Genomic DNA, 20,114 nt, shown 5'->3' with positions numbered 1-20,114 from the left:
TTGACGGACACTCATGGACTCATTAAAGCCGCACTATTCAAGCCCAGGTTCTCGCATTAACACTTAGGCGACGGGTTCCCACAAGGCCGATCTCACGTTTCCATGTTTGTCGGTCGGCAGCTGTCAGTTTGAGCAGTTACGGTCTGAACTACCCTGAGCTGCCATGTGATCTTTACTGTGTTGATGTATTCGAGGTTCGTACAGCCTAGGGAGCCGTATGTAAATGTCGAATACTATTTGCATAATAAAAAATATTTTTATTACGCATTTGAGAGATAACAGACCAGGGAAATCGACTGTTAGCTACTCAGATGCATTTTTCATCGCACACCGACTCGCTCTCTGCCAAAACAGGAACTGCTCTGGCTGAGACCTTGTCTTGCGATCGTCCGATGCAATCATCGTTGTAACTCGATCTTTACCCCAAACGCAAACGTGTTAGACTCAATCATTCACTTCACACAACCACACACAAAAGTACATCGTACTCACCGATAGTTTGCGAGTGAATGTTTTTTTTTATTTCCATGTCAACTGTGTAATAAAGGGTTGTAATACCGACAAATGTTCAGTCCGTGCATAGTCAAGTTCTGCGGTCCTCTGCAAACGGCATTCACACATTGTGCTCTCGCCAGCACGCTTGTCTGTACCGTTGGTGACACAGTGGTAACTGGCAAGTGAGGCAACAGTTGATTGTCTCATGAACACGATTGGGACGAGTTGCATGTCCTACTATCCGTCCTGCACGTCGACACATCACGCAACTACATCTTCCGTCCGGATTGCGACCCATTCGGTGACCAACTCTTTCCACATTGGTAGGAATGAGACGTGGTTCCGTCAGACTAGTTCCTCTTGGGGGACGTTGCCGAGATGAGAAATTACAGATCAGCTGTTTTGCTACTTTGGCGCGAAACATGAGCTGACGTCTGTATCTCGATCCACTTTGACCGTATCCATGAACTGATGCCATGTTGTGGAAAGCGTTCATGAGTGCCTTGTTCAGCTCGTGGTAAAACACAGCTCTGTGCCACCGTGGCGATGATCGACCTGGCGTGTAGTAAGCCAGCTGTTGATCGGTCAAGTCAACACCTCTTAAGTACTGATTGTACATTACAGCAACGTTTGGGCATAGTACTTCAATTCGTTCAAAAGCACCGGTTCTTTTATCTTTACATCGGCGCCTCACTAGCGCTCGATTTGGTCTTCATGCAGAGACTGCCGTGCTCATAAATTTCACCATTTTTGTGTCTTTCCAGGCACATACTGTCATTGCGCCGTCTTGAAATACCGAGAAACTACCACGTGGCCATCGCTCTTCGTCGTCAGCATCAGGCGGTACGACTTGTGGATCATAGTTTTCAGCATTCTTTACTTCATCGGGTAAGCCTAAGGTGTACATTCTGCAGGTTCCCGTGGCAGCAATATTATGCACGTAGAGATGGTCAAACAACGGGGCAGAAGTGTAATATGAGTCCATAATGACATGATGTCCTAACTCATAGTAGGGTCGAATCAGCCGGGAAACAACTTTCCCAGGTCTATTTCCCTGAAAACTCGGGGGTCATCTGCAGCATCGGGATCAAGCGGGTGATGAAAGTTATCAGCGACAGGTTGATGGACTTCGTCGTTGAAAACGTAACCCATGGCGGACTCACTGAGAGTGTAAACTCTCATTCCATATTTGTGTGGTTTTGCTGGATTGTAGAGAACATTCTTTGTGCGGCCCCGGTTGGGGATGACTCCTTCGTCGATTGCCAGTTTGCACATCGGGCTCCGGTGCATTCGGCTGTTTGCAATCACTCGATCAATGACATTTCGTACTTTCAACATTCTATCCCGTTTCTCACTTATTTTTGGGCTGTATACATGGCTGTGTTACGAGCACAGTACGGCTGTGTGCTGTAGTATAAATATCGCATCAGTAGCTTGAAGCGATCACGGGAAAAAGTTCTCTTGACGAAATTATGACCGAAGCAAACATGGTCCGACCAATACAGCTGGATTTCAGGCTGCCAGCAAATTCCGAATAGCACCATCACTCCAATGAATGCTCTCATTTTGACAACTGTCGTTGGTGTCCAGGCCGATCTTTGACTTTCCCTCGCATTTGCCCTTCTCCTCTGTCTAGCGTAACGATTAGTGCATCGGGTAATGAATCTTATCAGATCCTCGTCGAATATTTGCAAAAATCATTCGACTTCTGAAGCATTGTCTGGCAGCGGGTTGATAAGCCCCGGCTCTGGACCAATGAACTCCGGTAAAAGATCGAAATTACCAGTTCGTAGGTCTGTGTATGGTCTGTTCACGGTACCACCGGCAATACTCGTTTCGTAGTATTCCTGTCTACGCTCTATTTCTTGTTGCATCGTGGTTTCTCACTGCCTGTAATATACAAGCGAGAGAAAGAGATGAGCTTTATGAACCAATGTTTGACGTCAGCGGCAACAGATGTGCCGTCTAAAATTTATAATGTTTGCGTACAGTATAAACACTTTGAGGTCACACGAACGGACGCATGTTTCCCAGGCAGAGAAACAGTAAACACCGCCGATGACAAATAACATTCACTTGCACTTCATTTTTCATAAGTATTTCATGATCCTATTCAGATAATAAATTCATGAAATGCATTTTTTCTTTCATATGTAAATAACGAACACCCAACGTTGCTACACATTTAGGTATTTTCTCACTTTGCCAAATATTTCATGGATCATTCTCGAGAGAACAGATCGTCTGGTTATTGATAAAAACCAGATGTTCGCGCGAACAAACGGCTGAGCGAGGTCGTGCAAACCTTAGTAGAAAGGAAGCAGTCGCCGCAGTGTTAAGCCCGGCTCGAAATGGACCGGATCAGGATTAGTGCCAAGTTTGGGTGGGCGTTTTGGGGCATGGTTCTGCATAATGAGTCTGTTGGCAACGGTTGCGATCGTTCGCATTATCTGCGTAATCTGTTTGCTCTCAAATCACACTCAGGCTTGGGTACGTACACTGCAGCCTTCGTTTCCCGGTTCGTTTCAGTTATGCCATGGCAATACTCGAAAGAAAAAAGAAAGAAAGCAAAACTAGGAAAGAAAAGAAACACGTCAGGAAAATGGTAGGAAATAGGTAAACGGCGACGTCATGACCGATCGCAAAAATAAAGGAAATTCACGGAAGGTCGAGACTTCCTTGAATCTCGTGTATCACGATATTTGTAATAGCGATCGCGGTCAGTTGCTCTTTTGCTTGGCGGCGGGGTGATATCGAAAAAATTATCACGAGTTATGTTTATTTTCGGAGCAATTGCAAGTTTTGCTCGAAACGTTTGTTAACCTTCAACTGGAATCAATGACAGACTGGGTTCCTCTCCGTCTTTCTTTCTACCTTCATGGTTATTGAAGGAATTAAAGTCCAGCTTTTGCCAAAATATTATTACGATGTAGCGCGGAATCAATGAGCTGTCCTCAGACACGCGTATCCTAAAGCGTTTACAAGATTGGATGATGGCGCTTACTTGCTCATCTTGAACTGAAAGATTGAATGTTTCAACTGTTCAAATATCTTACAATTTTTGTTAAATTCTCATCACATGTTCACAGAAGTCAAAATGTAACTGGGATAATCGATATGTCAAAACCTAATTACTAGTACCAGCCCTCCGAACACGACATGTCATTTCCACGTGTAAAAACACGTGTACATACGGCCATTTTCGGGACCAACATATATATCCCAAACAACTGTTCAGTACCGTCAAGTTCGGCCGTAGATTTGGAAGGGGGAAGTTGTTAAAAACGTGGATCTCTTCGACTGACAATAATTAAATTGATCATGGAGGCTACCGCCATGTTTTGATGGTTATTTTCGATGCCATGCTCAGTGCAACAGCTGGTGCAAACTACGGACTCTGCTCACACGCTTTTCGCTAGAAAACATCGTACTACGGGTAAGCTTACGGACTAGTCCTCTTGCTAAGTCCCGTCTGAAAATGGTTCACTTTCGTGGAATCATTGCACCATAAACGCTAGCAAAAGAGTTGATGGCAACACAAACTTTTCATCCTTCGCATAAGTCTAAGTTTACATATAGTTTGTTTACATCGTGATTGTTCTCGTATGCACAGCAAATGTTTGACAAGTTTTATAATACGCCTCTGCGCGTCACCGAATGATTGACAATTGTTTGAATCATGGAACGACTGTCTCCTGAGGGCCATTCCCTTTGTTCAGAAAGCGATTTTCCCCTAATCGTCGTAGTTTTAAAAAACTTTGTGAAACTTTGCAGATACCTGTATGGCCTAGGTGTTTATGAAACAGTCTATGTTCATGGTATGCCAATAATATATGTTTGAGAATCGTTTAGGCCGATTTTCACGGAGCGGTCTACCTAGCTATTGCCAGTTGTCACTCAAGCGCCATTATGAATTTTCAATAAGTTAGGGGCCTTTTATACCCCGCACACCGGTTTAAAGTGGCACTTCATCCCAGGTCTCGCATAGTGCTTCTCCTCCGAGTCAAACACTTGGCCAGTACGATGTTTGATTTCTATAACATTAATTACACAAACTGATCTCAACCTTTTGTCACCTTTTGCTAATCCTGCAAACAGAGTTTATACAAGCGTTTGATTGACTGTCGATTCAAATCGCCAACGGTCATTGATTCCCCGCTATAAACGCTCGGATTTCCTAAAAAATTGTCTTCCAGTCGCGTTAGACTTTGAATATAACCACAGAGTTCAATCGACAGCGACTACACGCTGACCGCTTGGCAGTCCCTCCGCATTTATTCGGCCCGGGAAAATTATAAAATGGCATTTTATGGCGAGTGTGCTCGCGTGTTGCCTGTTTGGTGTCCACTTACACAATGAACGCCGCCATAGCTTCGCATCCTATTAATGGGAGGCTCCATCTTCAAGCATGAAAACATGTCTAAATTATTCCTCTGATAGTGATTCCCCGGCTTTTTGGAGGACTCTCTTTTACTTTGTTACCTCTGTGGTTTATGATAGCATAAACGCTAGAAGCGGGGACTGCGTTCCCTTTTTCAGATCGGTTACAAACTGCAATTAACCGGTGGTACACATTAATTTTGTAAATGTCACCCAAGCTAAAACACAGTGAGAATGACTGTCACCGATGAAGATCATTTTCATGAAAACAAGGATGTGAGTTGTCGTTGAAAAGTGTTTAATGCGAAGATTCCCGTTTCTGCAGACGTGACTTCAAAATGACTCGACTGAAACAGTTTTGTAATCATAACTGAATTTTGTTTTCAGAGAGATATATGTCACAATATAATCATATCATTCAATGGCCAAACCAATGACCATATAATTCGAATTTTCGTATCCACATTAATGTTAGTAGTAAGGAAATATTCCTTTCTATGATAAATAAGAATATTTACAGCAGGAAGTGAGGAAAAATTCACCATCCATGTAGATAAATAACATGAAGTGACCCTGACCTATATATGAACTCACGCACGCGCGACAGCTGGTGTATAATAAACACTGTTAACTTGTTCACCCGATAGATAAAATTTTAGAAATTTCCTCTGAACTTAAAATGTGACGGAAGACCATTACTTCAAACAAAATGAGTCGTTTTAGATAAATAACACTGATATCCAAAGTATTCACACTTTTATCTTTACGTACAAATGTAGTTCCGGAGTCGTTCGGTTCTACTCTATTCCCACCAACAAAACATTCAATACTCATTTCATTACGATCTTTATCGATACTTATAATAATATCACAAGTTGTTCTGTTGTCTGTTTTCATAGCGTAATATCCAACCAAATCATCAAACTCGTCTCCTGTAGCTAACTTTACACATCTAATGAGAACTGTACCATGCTCAATTATTTTCATATTATCAGTCATCTGTTGATTTGCAGTCTGTAAAGTTAATTCAGCTGCCTCCTCACCGACACTTTTCAAGCCAAGTTTCTGCAAAGTTGTGTCCCAAAATAATCTTACTGGAACCCCGCTAGCATTGTATGAACAATAATTCTCCCCATTATTTATCCACCTTCGCAGTGTATTATCTGAAGACATTATTGTATTAAGAGGACTAATTTTAAGGTGAATCGGTATACCAAGAAGTGTAATGTATGGATTCTTAGGAGTAAGCCAACGACGAAAATCTAGCAATTTATATTTGTTAACATTGCTATCGAAATAAATAACATTTGGAGTTCCTGGCAGTTCAGTAACTCCACCTCTAATTTCACTATCCACTATATCTAAGATGTTACGTGGTACATTATAAGAGATGAATTTCTGACTATCCCTATCCCATGTCAGAGCAAAAGGAGTAGGATCATTTGAAGCCTTTGTGGCGTCAATTACAGTTTCATCGATGTCTTTCAATTCGGAAAATTCTACAGAATGTATGTGTTTCTGCGCTGTTGCGGGCGATAAAACAAAAAGTTTCTCACGGTTTTTATAACGAAGGACGTAATCTTTATTATGATTACCTGCTATCTTAGTATTATTGTTAACTTTAACATCACTTAAATCTTCGAGCTCGAGATTTTGTCCGTGAATTGCACCTAGACCGAAGTTACTTGGGCCAGACATGATTGACTCTGTAGGGTCGTATATACAGTGAAAATTAAAATAATACCTTGTAATAATATACAATCATGGCTTCAGCTATAGGAATGACAGTTCTTGGTGCTGTATTAAATGCAACGGCATTCACAGGAGGAAATATTATCGGACAAAAGCTTTCCGGGAATGGTGATGCTCTTATTGAAGAGAAAATTAGACATGATAAAGCATTAGAAAAATTTGAACATGATCGCAACGTCTGGTCAGAAAAAAGATTACTCCAGGCTGACTGGGAAAGAGAAAATCAAGCAAAGGACGCGCATGCTGCAGTTGAATTAAGAGATACAGATGCAGAAATCCTGGAAGAAGCAGAAGCGGTGGCACAAGCCAACTCTACGTCAGGGCCAGTTCAATTCTCAGATTATTATCAGCCCAGTCCTGAGCAAAAGAAATATGAAATGATTTATATTGCTGGAGGATTGGTCGTGGGATGGTTTATGTTACACCGGTAGGGCTGCGTTAGCTACAATAATTCAATACAAAAGCTAGTTGGCCAGTTATTGAAATTAACTATGTTTCCATCCTGATCTGTTATCCAAATACGAATTGAACTCATGTAATCTGAGCCTTTTCTCAATGGCATGGAAATTGCGCCCCCGTTTTTAAAATCATAGGTGACCTTTTCACTTATTTCTTTTGTATCCTGAACGGGAAGTATTTGTAAACAGTCCGATACTTTCCCCTGTATGTATTCGCCAGAGCCAAATGAAACATAATTTCCAGTAACATCAACGACATCTGAATGAACTATGTATTTAGTAACTGTTAAGAAATCTGCTCGACCTGGACTCATAGTACTTTTTATCATGGGGTTGTCCTCAGGTTTATCTGAAGCTACCTGTGGCATTGAAATAGACTTTAACATTTCTAGCCAGTGTTAGATAAACGCGGTTTGTGGGCAGATGTTTTTCGAAATTGATTTTTGGCTGCATCCCTATCGCTTTATTGAGGGTATCAATATTGTAGTTACCCGGACGCATTGGTTTTGTCGTCTTGTTTTGGGTCGTTTCCTTCTTCACATTTTAGTACATTATTCGCCGATGTTATGTTATGCCATGAATTATATAGTCCACACTCTAGCAGTCTAATTTTAGTAAACTGTGTCATGTCAATGCTAGGGTTAAAATTAACAGTAACCGGTTCGCCTGTTTTGCTTTCAATCCAAATGATCATCTTTGTGTTGTATATACATTACAAAGTATAAGGTTCTGCAGGAATAATATTTTTCTGTTCAAGGAGATCTTTGGTCGCAACCGCGGCAGCAGTCGCTCCACCTAATTTTATCCACCGAGTCAAATTTGGACGACTTGGATCGCCCATATCAATTTTTAGAAATTTGCTGGAGATCATTAGATATCCCATCGCTAGTCCAGCGATTACAATGCCATCATACATTGTGTTTACAACTGTTTTAGTATCCATGATTGCTGACAAGTATATAAAATAGAAAAATAAAATAATTACGGAATCGGACCTTACGGAGTTAATCCATCTTATACAATGTAGAGGAGCCGGGACTTGGTTCTGTTCTGGAGGGAGAAAACTTACTTTCCGCTACGGGCTCTGTTTTTGTCGCTTCAGAAAGTGACTCATCTTTCTGGAGGGGACAATTATGCCGAGCACGTCCAAAATATAGCCCTAATGCAGTCAATGAAACTCCTATAATTCCTAAAACAAGATAACATTTATTATACCAGCTATCACACTGTTCTTTCGTCGTAGGCGGTAGGCCTATACAGTTTGCTTCAGTCATACTATCGCTGGTCATTGCTTGACGCTTCTTCTCCTTGTTTTGCCTGTTCCATTCCGCTAATCGCCTGCCCGCAGCAACCCTCCCTGGATGTTTCGTCGGTAATGTAATTTTCTCTATGTTGCGCTGTGGCTCGTTCCGAATGGTAGTTGTTGGAGGTGATGGAGTCGTTTCCGTTTGCTGAGTCGGTGTTGGAACCGTTTGCTGAGTCGGTGCTTGCGAAGTTGAATCCATTTATTTCGGGTATTATATTAAACCCGATTTTTTTAAAATCTAAATGTTTACCCGTAATTAAACCGGTGGAAACTAGAGCAAGTAGGGGTCCCCATGTGTAGGCTATCCGTCCTGATAATCGTTTTATTTCACTGTTTAGAATAAAATCCTTTTTAAGATCAGTGGCATAGTTATCTCGATCATCGATTGGAACTACCTGACTGATTGCGCGGGCTCCTAGATCTATGAAACTTTGAGTGATATTATCACTTATAAGAGAACTGTATTTCGCTTCATAGACTTTAAAGACCTTAATAACCGTTTCATCATTCCATCTTTCAACACTTTCGATTGTAATCTCCTTACCAAAAAATAACTTACTTTGGCCACTTGCAATGATATAGAGTAGTTTTTCACGCTTTGTCTCAATTATGGATCGGGTTGGTAGTGCCGCTGTCGTATTTGCCGCTGCCGATGACTTTATTAAATTCTCCATTGTTTGCAGTATGTTATCTATTCTTAGTAAAAAATAAAAAATTCGTTTAAACCTGAATCTGAAATATAGTATTAACATAGTCTGGAATGTCAGTACCCCTAACGGAACGAATCTGATTCCAAAGTATGGAAAATTCTCCTCCATTAAAATCTATCTGTATATAGAAACACGAATCATGAGTACAGACGCATTCCCAGTTGCTTTTCAATTGAATAAGACGAGCGTACCGACAGTACAGCATGCTGATATTCCTCCCAAACCGAGTGGGGGAGTAAACCTATTCTCATGGACTTAGAAATCTATGTAACGTCGACAGATAAATTTACTTTCCACCCACAGGATATATTTAAAGATAACATAATCACTCATCGATCAGCTAAAGAAAGTAATGTCTGGCTGGGCGACCCGCACATGAAATACTGGGACCAGCAATTAAATTTCGCCGTAGTGGTGCAGCACGACTGGTTGTGGTATATCTTTCGCCCATCTCTTCGATAAGAAATTTCCGCCACAAATACGATCATTCTGTCGTTTTCATGTATACTTTACAATACGTAGGATCCTTCATGATATGGGCATTGCACTACCGGACGATACGATCTTCAAAGCTGGCGACAATCCATACAATCTCGTCCAACATGAACTTCTATGTACAGAATTTGGAATATAAGTCCAACGAAGTCAAAATAAAGGTCTTGGTTATGGCTATGAATATTACACTAATCGTGGGCCTGTTTGACAGCCTGCAATGGCCACGACTTTTTCCTCTGTGCCGACGGAGGCATTTATTACAAACATACTATTTTTTGAAAGAAAAAACATGTACTGTCCGACAAAGACCGACCACACTATTATTTCTTCCGAAATGATGGATCGGAGGGTCAATATAATAGTTTCATTCCTCTGAAGGGAGACTCGGGACTAACAAAGGCCGGTCTCGCCTGCCCCAATGAAAGCCTTGAAGCCTATGTATATTGCATACTTGGCGCACAAGCTAATATTCGCAGTACCATTGTGGGCGATACTGGCAGTGCAGAGCAAGTAAGAAAAGAATTGGGCGTTCTCCTCGAAGATGAAATTCGCAATACCGACAAAGTAATCAGTTATAGGCGATATCAAGACACAATAATGAATACTGGTGTAAAACTTGATATGGCCGTTTCGCCCAATTTACTTCTCTTACCGTCTGAGATGGTTATTCTTTCAGGTCCGGCAATCTCAGGTTATAATGATGAATTGCAATACGCAACAGAAGCTATGACATTAGGGGCGAAGGAGATATAAACACGGAAATTAAAGAAAGTGCTAAACATGAGATGGAAGGGGAAGAGGATCCCGTGAAGTGGCAGGATGAGCTAACGCGTAAGCCACCTCACAATGACACAAGTCCGATTCCGAAGGCGGCATCTGTGACAGTCGCCGGCGCGGATCCTATTCACAAATATGGCAACATTGGTTTGTTATCTTTAGCAATATTGATTACATTTATGTACAGTATATAGATCCGATGTATGCAACTGTGCCATTCAACATGATTATAACTGCCCTTACGGAAAACCTAAGTCCACAGTAGATGAGAGTAGATCTACGGACCGTCTGCAGTAGACTTTATGTAGATCTACATCAGGGTTTTGTAGATGAACAGCCACAGCAGTTTGTCTACATGAAGCTTTGTCTACAGATATTGTCCACACCAGACATGACTATGTCTACATTTCGCACTAACTTCGTCTACGCTTGATCTACACTGATCTACCACCCAATCTAAGGGAGTTTCATCTACAAAATTCACTTAGGCAATCAAAGACTCATCTACTTCTACTTAAAAAATCTCCATCTTGTCTACATTTAAATCAATGTACTGTTTTTTGCTGTATACCATGTCCAACAATCCAATCCCTTCAAATTCTATGATTGGCAAATTGCAGGCTCCATGCGAGAAGGCATCAGTAAAAGACAAGACATTTTACCTTATATTTGAATATATACTGTACAACAATAGAGAGAAGAAATTAGTGAATTAATTTTCTTTTCATCCTAAGGCACTCCTGTTTAACTCGAGGAACACAAATGCAAAATATCACAGGGATCAAACTACAATTTTGTGGTAAAGTTAAAATTGTAAAGATTATCCAGTAATTAATTTTTGAAAAAGTGACTTTAAAGTGAATCACAATAAAAAGAATAAAAAATAAATGTTTTCATTAATACTTTCTTCAGATGGGTCAATACAGTAGCATCTAACCACGGGCCGGACCCTGATCTAATTCGTAAGTTGTTTTTTTGAGTTATGTGACTAATCACAAAACTTCATAAATATGCAAGTGAGCTATTTGTTAACTGATAACTTTATTTCCTCGGCGTCATATCCAACAAACAATCAAACGAACCTGTTTGATATCCCAGCTGCTTTTAATTGTAAAAGATAAAATCAAAACTATCCTCGTATAAAACTTTCTGAGTATCATTAAGTCACTTCTGAATCGTGTGAAAATCAGCAGCCACGGCCCTATCTCTCAGTCAACTTACAAATAATTGTATTGACATTGTTATCATTGCCAAGTAACAGATAAGACTACAGTACAGTGTTATTTTGGCAATGGCATTTCAGTACACATGCATATTATAACACGAGTCAGCTTTAAAAATTACCAGTATACTGCTTTAAGTAATTTCTTCACCTGAGCAACGTATTTTCTTGCATTTTCATGGAGAGTTCGCGCATGGACTGATCTCCCCACCACCTTTCAGCCTCCACCTCAAGCTCTTTTAGAGCAAATGACCTTGTAACTGGCTTCGATTTCCGGGTCAACTGTGAGAGTTGACCTTATGCACATGCGCAATCAGAAGGCGCCATGTTTTCAACGGTTCAGCATACCTCGCATATCAATGCATATCGGGGAGAGAAGCCAGCCTGCTCACCATTCGTACTTCAACAAATCTTACTTTTCAAGCACATTTTCGTCATCTGTACACCTTGGAAACAATGTGACATCAATTCTGATATGCATAGAAAGTGTTCCGATCGAGAATTACATCGGGTTGAGACATAGGTTGGCATCGATAACTTGACGATGGCAGTGCCTCTACACTGCCAGTATACAGCTGTACTACTGGTACTGCGGTAATTGTAATGCAACTTGTAAGGTAGGCCCGTGAGGTAGGCAAGGTTTGTTGATCGCCTGTTTTAATACCACGACCATATGAATTTTGATTGTGTAACATGTAGAATATTTCAGTTCTAAATTTTTTAATAAAGCGTCGTTGAATGTACTGAAATGCTTTGTATGCAGTTTGTTCTGTCGATGTATGTACAGTTGAGAAAGATTTTGAAATATTTGAGTAGGCCTAAGCATGCACAATGTTCTACTCTCTATTTCGACCTGAATACCACTCATGATCGGTCATTGAATGATTGATTTTTCCAGCGTGAGATATCTCATGTTATTCAAAGGTCCATTGATACCATGGTGCTCAGTGAAGTTGCCACCAAATTACATCAAGAGGATGTTGTTGTGATATTCAATATTGTGATACTCATCATGAACTGCAGCTCTAGCCCGTGCTACACCATGGCCATCGGTCAATTTTTAAAGTCTAAAAATTGATTGACATGTTAACATACTTACATTTTCATTTCCAACACTTTTGCAAGATCTCCATGCCTCACTAATTTCTTGTTCTTTGTCTAAGCTACATCTTTATACGTAATTTATTCCATCTACATCTTGTCTGCCTTTCATCTACATTTTATCTACTCTCTAAACTATGACCTGATGATTAATATGCACAAAAGTAGACGAAGCAATAGATCTACATCTTGTCTACATTTCATCTACCTGAGATCTAAATTTCGTCTAATTTTTCATCCACATTTTGTCTACATTTCATCTACTCTCTGAACTATGACCTCATTAGTATGCACAAAAGTAGATGAAGCAGTTCATCTACTGCCCAATTAAAATAAAGTCTACTGTAGATCTAATGTGGACTAGATGTACCGTAGATCTCAATTTTCCGTAAGGGTGGACCGACAAATTCTGGCAAAACAGAATATGTGATGGATCTCCTCACCGGTCCGTACCTAGGAAAATTTGAATATATAGTTTTCATTTGTCCAACATTCATGAACAATAAAACGTATAATAAAAGATTCATTTTCACCGATGATAATGTGTTTGTGTTTCCGGTCGGACTCGATGCTGTGGATGATACACTAGCCTTAGTACATAAAGAATGGGCCGGCACGAACACTTTAATAATCCTTGATGACTGCGCCTCGTCCAAAGATATGAAGAAGCGCAGTGACTTTTTAGTCAAACTTGGTTTCAGCGCAAGACACGACGGATTATCTGTCTTGGTTCTGACTCAACAATATACTAGTATTAGTAAACCATTCAGGAAAACATACAGATGTTAGTACTTTTTTACACACCCAGCAAGACAGACAACAAGACTATTATAAAAGAATATGGAATGGAGGTTTCAGAACGGGAGGTGGGTTCCCTAATCAGGCAATTGAAAGGTACACCATTCAGTAAACTAGTATTTCAATTACGACATCCGTACAACATAAAATATTTCGTAAAATATAGCTAATCATGGCTTCGCCCGAAGTTTCTACCAAAGGTACTCTTAGAGAATTATATTACAACCGAAAACTGGTTTTGGAGGTGTACAAAAATTGTATGACGCAGCACACTCTGGTGGACTAAAAGTTACTAAGAAAGAGGTGCAGGAGTGGTGAAACACTCAGCTAACTTATAATCTACATAAACCGGTACCTCGTACTCGTGGCGGCCGGCGCGTTTTCATAACATCGATAGACGAGTTTTTGCAGGCAGATCTCGTGGAATTCCCTTCACCGTTCACAAAAGAGAATAGAAACATTCGATACATGCTAACAGTAATCGATGTGCTCAGTAAATATGCATGGGCCATGCCGATACAGTCAAAAAAGGCTGATGATACGTTACAGGCGCTACAAGACATAATTAAGAAATCCGGGAGGCAACCCGACAAACTTCAGACAGATGAGGGTCGGGAATTTACGAACCAAAAAATGCAGAAATGGCTCCAGGAGGCGGGAATTCACTGGTTTCACACCTACAGTGACACAAAAGCTAGTGTTGTGGAACATTATAATCGGACCCTCAAGACGATGATGTGGAAATACTTTACATATAAACCGACACGTTCCTGGCTCCCCATTCTACCACAACTTCTCGAGAATTACAATAACACCGTACACAAAAGTATCAAAATGAAACCCGTCGACGTAACAGAAGACAACGATTGGCAGGCATTTTATACACTTTACCCTGAGTTGGCAGCCATGGGAGCTAACCCTGAATTCAAGCCGGGAGAACGGGTCCGAATTACAAAATACAAGACCACTTTCAGGAAAGGATATTTACCAAATTGGACAGAGGAGATTTTCATAGTTTCAAAAGTGGTGTATGCAGCTGGACTGGGAACGCCGCCTGTTTACAAGATAAAAGATCTGAATGGAGAGGAAATACTCGGCACTTTCTATTCCGATGAACTGCAGAGTGCCCCTTCGGAACGTGCTGGCGCCGACGAGCTGTACAGAGTAGAACAAATTTTGAAGACGAAAAAAATTAGAGGAAAGAAATATTATCTGATAAAATGGCGCGGCTATCCAGAAAGTTTCAATAGTTGGGAGCCAGAGGAAAATGTTATTAGAACTACGTAAGTACTACATAGTACTTGCGCTAGTTCTTACAAAGTTCTTACGCTAGTTCCTGTGCTGGTACTTACGTTACTTATGCAAGTAATAATGAAAGTTATTCAATAAGTACCATGGAGCAAGCCGTAATTTCTTGAAAGTAGAAAATTTTAAAATTATTTTTCATAAAGATATATTACGATAAGACAATGGCAATCCTTTCTATTTCAGATGCAATAAAAATACTGGAAAGTGGAGAAACCCAAATCAGTGACGGCAAACTCATATTTGGTGAATATGTATATCCTTTCATATATGTAGACAGTGAGCTAGAAGTGGTTTTCGACATCGTCCCTAAATATGGTTCAAAAGATCCAGCTACATGCGATGAAATGTGTGTCCGTTGGCAACAGAGTCTTCAAAAGTTTACTGATTTAATAGAATTCCATACCTTAGGTGAAAGTTTCGATGCTAGCACTGCTTAAAGTTATGCTGCAAGCCTGGCCGCTCACTCCAAGCCGCAGGTATTATTTTACAATCCATCTAAAATTTATCAGAAGCAAGGCAGCGACACACAGACAAAGTATTTTAAATTTCGGTTTGAAAGAGGGATTCACAATCACGATTTCGCTACATGTATTGATATAGTTCAAGAAATTGACTGTGATTTTAAAGCAGTGAGCCAATTGCCAGCCATAGAAAATCCTGCTATTGTACCTAGTAATATCCGAAAAGGTAGTAAGATAATATTCTTAGCATTTAAACTACGCTTATTTAAAAGTACTACCCTTTCTTTCACCATAGAGAGGTTATTTGTGCCACGCCAGAAATTCAAGATGCGGAAGAACTAGTCGTCTTAGAAAGATTAGGTGAGATATATAACAAATAAATGCTGTCAAAAATATTATAGTGGATTTTGATGACGTATCATAGAATATTTTTTATATAAAAAAAAAATTAGGATCGTATATAGTACAGTTACGATGGAGGTAATCAAGAATGAATATAAGATAAGAAAATTGTCCGATATACTTAAACTCGATTTAAATAGGGGCTAGACACTCAAAGGTACTTATACACCGCGGAATTGGCTATTTAGCAGATTATTCAGGTAACATATTTGCTCAAGAAAGCCCCTTCAGTAAAAAAAAAGATCCAGGTTTGGTTTCAATTATCTTAGAGAAGAATTAACAAAGGCATTTGAGGATATTTTTTTAATTGTTGTCATCAGTAAAAAAAGCTATACATACATAACTAAATAAACGCAAGAATTCACTCGCAAAAAGCTTTAAGGAAATTCCAGTATTTGTCATGAGTCTCATTTCCCATCACTCTTGCTTGGTATTTGTCTACCTTACAAATGTAATTAAGGAAGAAAATCAGTCCGTATAAATTCGGTAGAATTCCTTTACATCTACAGTTGAAAATAAATTTCTTTGTTAACAATATGAAGTAATTTATAGCTTTCCACAACTCATTTGTGAGGTTACGACGCTGATCGTTTGTTATACCTAATAGAATATCAAAGGGTGAGAAGCATATAACAATATTACATCTTGCCTGTAAGCGTACCTCAACTTCTTTCCATAACTTTAAAATAACATCACATTCAAAAAACAAATGCACAAGGCTTTCTTCAAAGTATCCACAGAAAGTACATTTTTCAGAATTTGTCTTCCCTCTTATCTTCAGAAATTTGTTTGTAGTAGTAATTCTACTAATAATTCTGAACTGAAAGTTACGCAAAGTACAATCCTTTGTTATGACAAAGGGAAGAGCAAAATATACTTGAGAATCAAAATTACCAAACAGACGTTCCCATTTCTGTATGCACCTCATTGGTTTAAGGTTATTACTCAAAAAAAAAACTTAAGTAAAATAGTATAACTCTTTTACATGATCCCTTCTCATAAAATACGTTTCGGGAATCATCATTATGAACTCGATCAGATTGACGAATCTTTTTAAGCCAGGATTTAGGAATAGAATTCATCAAGCCTATATATTTAAGCCGGTCAGGTGTAAATTATATCGATTACAGAACTCTCTAAAAGACAAAAGAAAACCATTGTCGTCAACTAGATCGGCAAGATACGTGACCCCTCTATCATACCACTTGTGGTAAAATACAGTACCATTATTGACAGACACTTCTGGGTTAAACCATATACACCTAGACAAAAGGTTATCATGTGACCAGCATGGTACAGTTTTGGACCAACTAACTAATACTGCATACCAAAATTTATGACGTAAAAAACGTTTGTTAGCAAGTTCAATCACTTGATCTGGGGTAAAAAATGAGAGGCAAGAAGGCTGGATACCTGCCCATATTTTGAACATTTCTGACCACTGAGAATTTTGATTCGACATTAATCTATGAATCCAAGACGCTTGCACTGCTTGCAGGAAAGATGGCAGGTGTGTCATACGCAAACCACCATCTTTATAATCACAACATAATCTCAATCTATTAACCTTGTCTGGCTTGGAATTCCAATATATCCCTGGGTAAGATTGAGAAAATGTGAATGAACTTAGACAAAGCAAGTGTCTTAATAATTGTAATCTTCCCACATAAAGTCAAAGGACGCCACGACCATTTATCTAGGAGGGTAGCTACAGACTCCACTTTTGGTACAAAATTTAGCTCTTCTAACCTATCAAGATCAACATTTAAAGTAATCCCTAGTGCTGAGAACGCTTCATCAACCCACAATAGATTTCGACTTGGTAACAAAATATCCCTTGAATGACTTTTCGCACCAAACCAAATCAGCTTTGTTTTATCGTAATTGATACGTAACCCTGACAACCTTGCGAAAGAACACAGGGTGTCTAAAAGATGTTTTAAAGAATTTTCGGAACCATCTAGAAAAGCAAAAGTATCGTCAGCGTATTGCCCAAGTAAAAATACTTTTTCTCTAAGAGTTATACCCTTTATATTTCATTCCTTCTAATTCATGGCAAGTATTTCCACACAGGTAATAAAAAGATAAGGTGACAAAGGATCTCCTTGTCTGACACCTCTCTCAAGAGAGAAGAACTCTGAAAAATTACCATTATTTATTACACAGCTTGTAATATTTGTATAAAACACTTTAACCCATGTACGGAAAGATGTCCCGAATAGTGAAGGATCCTAGGACTTTTTATTGTGAAAAGTGCCGCCCGTCAAGAACCATTCCTATCTACTTTCACAATCTCAAGGATATGATGGTTCTTTTATTTTACAAAAATACATGAAATCGGGGATGAGGCGGAACCAGAACCAAAAATCATAGCTAAGACGGGTAATGGTGGAATTATGGGTCTTATGAAAACATTTATTTTTAGTACCTCAATTGTTGTCGATTGGGAGAGGGAGAAAAAGAAATGTTTCTTGTCTATAAAGTTTATGGACAGTGCTCAGTTGATGTCTGGGTCGCTCGCTAAGTTGGCAAAGACTGTGCCAGAGGATGGATGGACGGCAGTACCACTTTCATACCCGGACATTCAATGGGCGAAAGGTTTCTTCCCGTATGAATATTTAGATTCTCCTGAGCGATTGGAAGAGGACCAGCTACCGGAGAGACACAAATTTCATAGCGAATTAATGGAAGAGGGGATTTCTGAGTCTGATCACGAACACTCATTGCGAGTATGGACGAAGTTGTATGTAAGACAATTCGTGATTATATGGAATTCCATTGTGAGACGACGTTCTACTTCTTGCGAATATATTCGAAAATTTCTGTGACACATGTTTAGAAGCATATAAGTTAGACCCAGCTCACTATATGTCAGCGCCTGGCTTGACATGGGATGCTATGTTACTTTACACGGGTAATAAGTTTAAACTCATTCAAGATGCTGAGCAGATGAATTTCATTCAGAGGGAATTCGAGGTGGTATCAGCCAGTGTAATATTCATTATTTACAGACAAATCATCCAGCTTATGCCGGCGCGAGTTACGATCCAGAGAAACCATTAACCGAAATAAAATATCTCGATGCTAATAATCTTTACGGATGGGCAATGAGTCAGGCAATGCCAGTGGGCGGACTTCATTGGATGACGATGGAAGAATTGTTAGAATGGGAAGGCAGAGCAGGCTTGGATTGGGGACCCGGCGCTAGATTTCCACCAAGTTTTCTAGAAGTAGACTTAGAATATCAAGCCGAATTACATGAAGAACTTTCAGATATACCACTCGCACCGCATCACTACGAATTTCCGAGGCAGGGCAGTCGACTGATTACAAGTCTTATGGACAGAGAGAGATACGTTGTACATTATAAGTTGCTTGAATTCTATCTTCGGATGGGAATGCGACTGAAAAAGATTCATCGGGCGCTTGCCTTCGAAGAGGCGCCATGTCTTGCAGAATATATTGACTTTAACACTAAAATGAGGGCAAAGGGAAAGACAGATTTTGAAAAGAATTTCTATAAGCTGATGAATAACGCGATGTTCGGCAAGACAATAGAAGACGTTCGAAAGTACAGAGACTTTAAATTGTTTCAGGCCGGAACCCCTATCGGAACTGTTCCATAAGGGGTTCCGATAGTGGCCATAAAAAGATTCAGAAGTATAATCCAAAGATGAAACATATAACTCTCATAACTTCCGAAGAGGATGGCGATTCCTGCGACAGTGTGCTACTGGAACTGAAAAGGGATCAATATGAATATAAAAAGCCAGTTTTCATTGGCACGGCAGTGCTTGAACTTTCTAAGCTGCTTATGTATGAGACGCATTACAATTACTTTCAAAAGCAGTTCAAAGGAATACGATTAACCTACATAGATACTGACAGTTTTGTTTACAGTGTACCTCTTCCTTTCCCGGACGTAACTTTCAATGATATAGTCCGAGAAGATGTGGAAAAGAATGGTGAGAAGTCTATATATGATACAAGTGGTATGAAAGATGTGATGGGAGTTCCAAAGATTATAAAAAGGTGATAGGTAAATGTAAAGATGAGTTTAATGGAGAACCTATTCTTGATTTTGTCGGCATACGCTCGAAAGTGTATGCTTTTCGGTTTCAACTTCCGAGACGAAAAAAATAAAGGGATAAAAGATGTTTGTGTTAGAAAACATTTGAATTTTGAAGACTATTATAAAGATCTGTTTGAAACTGGGACGGAGCCGAGCGGGCACAATTTGTACAGTTTGTACGAAAAAAACCTGGAGAAATCCGTAGTGAAAGTACATTTTTCAGAATTTGTCTTCCCTCTTATCTTCAGAAATGTTTTTGTAGTAGTAATTCTACTAATAATTCTGAACTGAAAGTTACGCAAAGTACAATCCTTTGTTATGACAAAGGGAAGAGCAAAATATACTTGAGAATCAAAATTACCAAACAGACGTTCCCA

Source organism: Ptychodera flava, unplaced genomic scaffold (genome assembly GCF_041260155.1).
Source record: "Ptychodera flava strain L36383 unplaced genomic scaffold, AS_Pfla_20210202 Scaffold_98__1_contigs__length_335564_pilon, whole genome shotgun sequence".
Classification (NCBI taxonomy): Eukaryota; Metazoa; Hemichordata; class Enteropneusta; family Ptychoderidae; genus Ptychodera; species Ptychodera flava.
Note: the sequence above shows the minus strand (reverse complement) of the source record.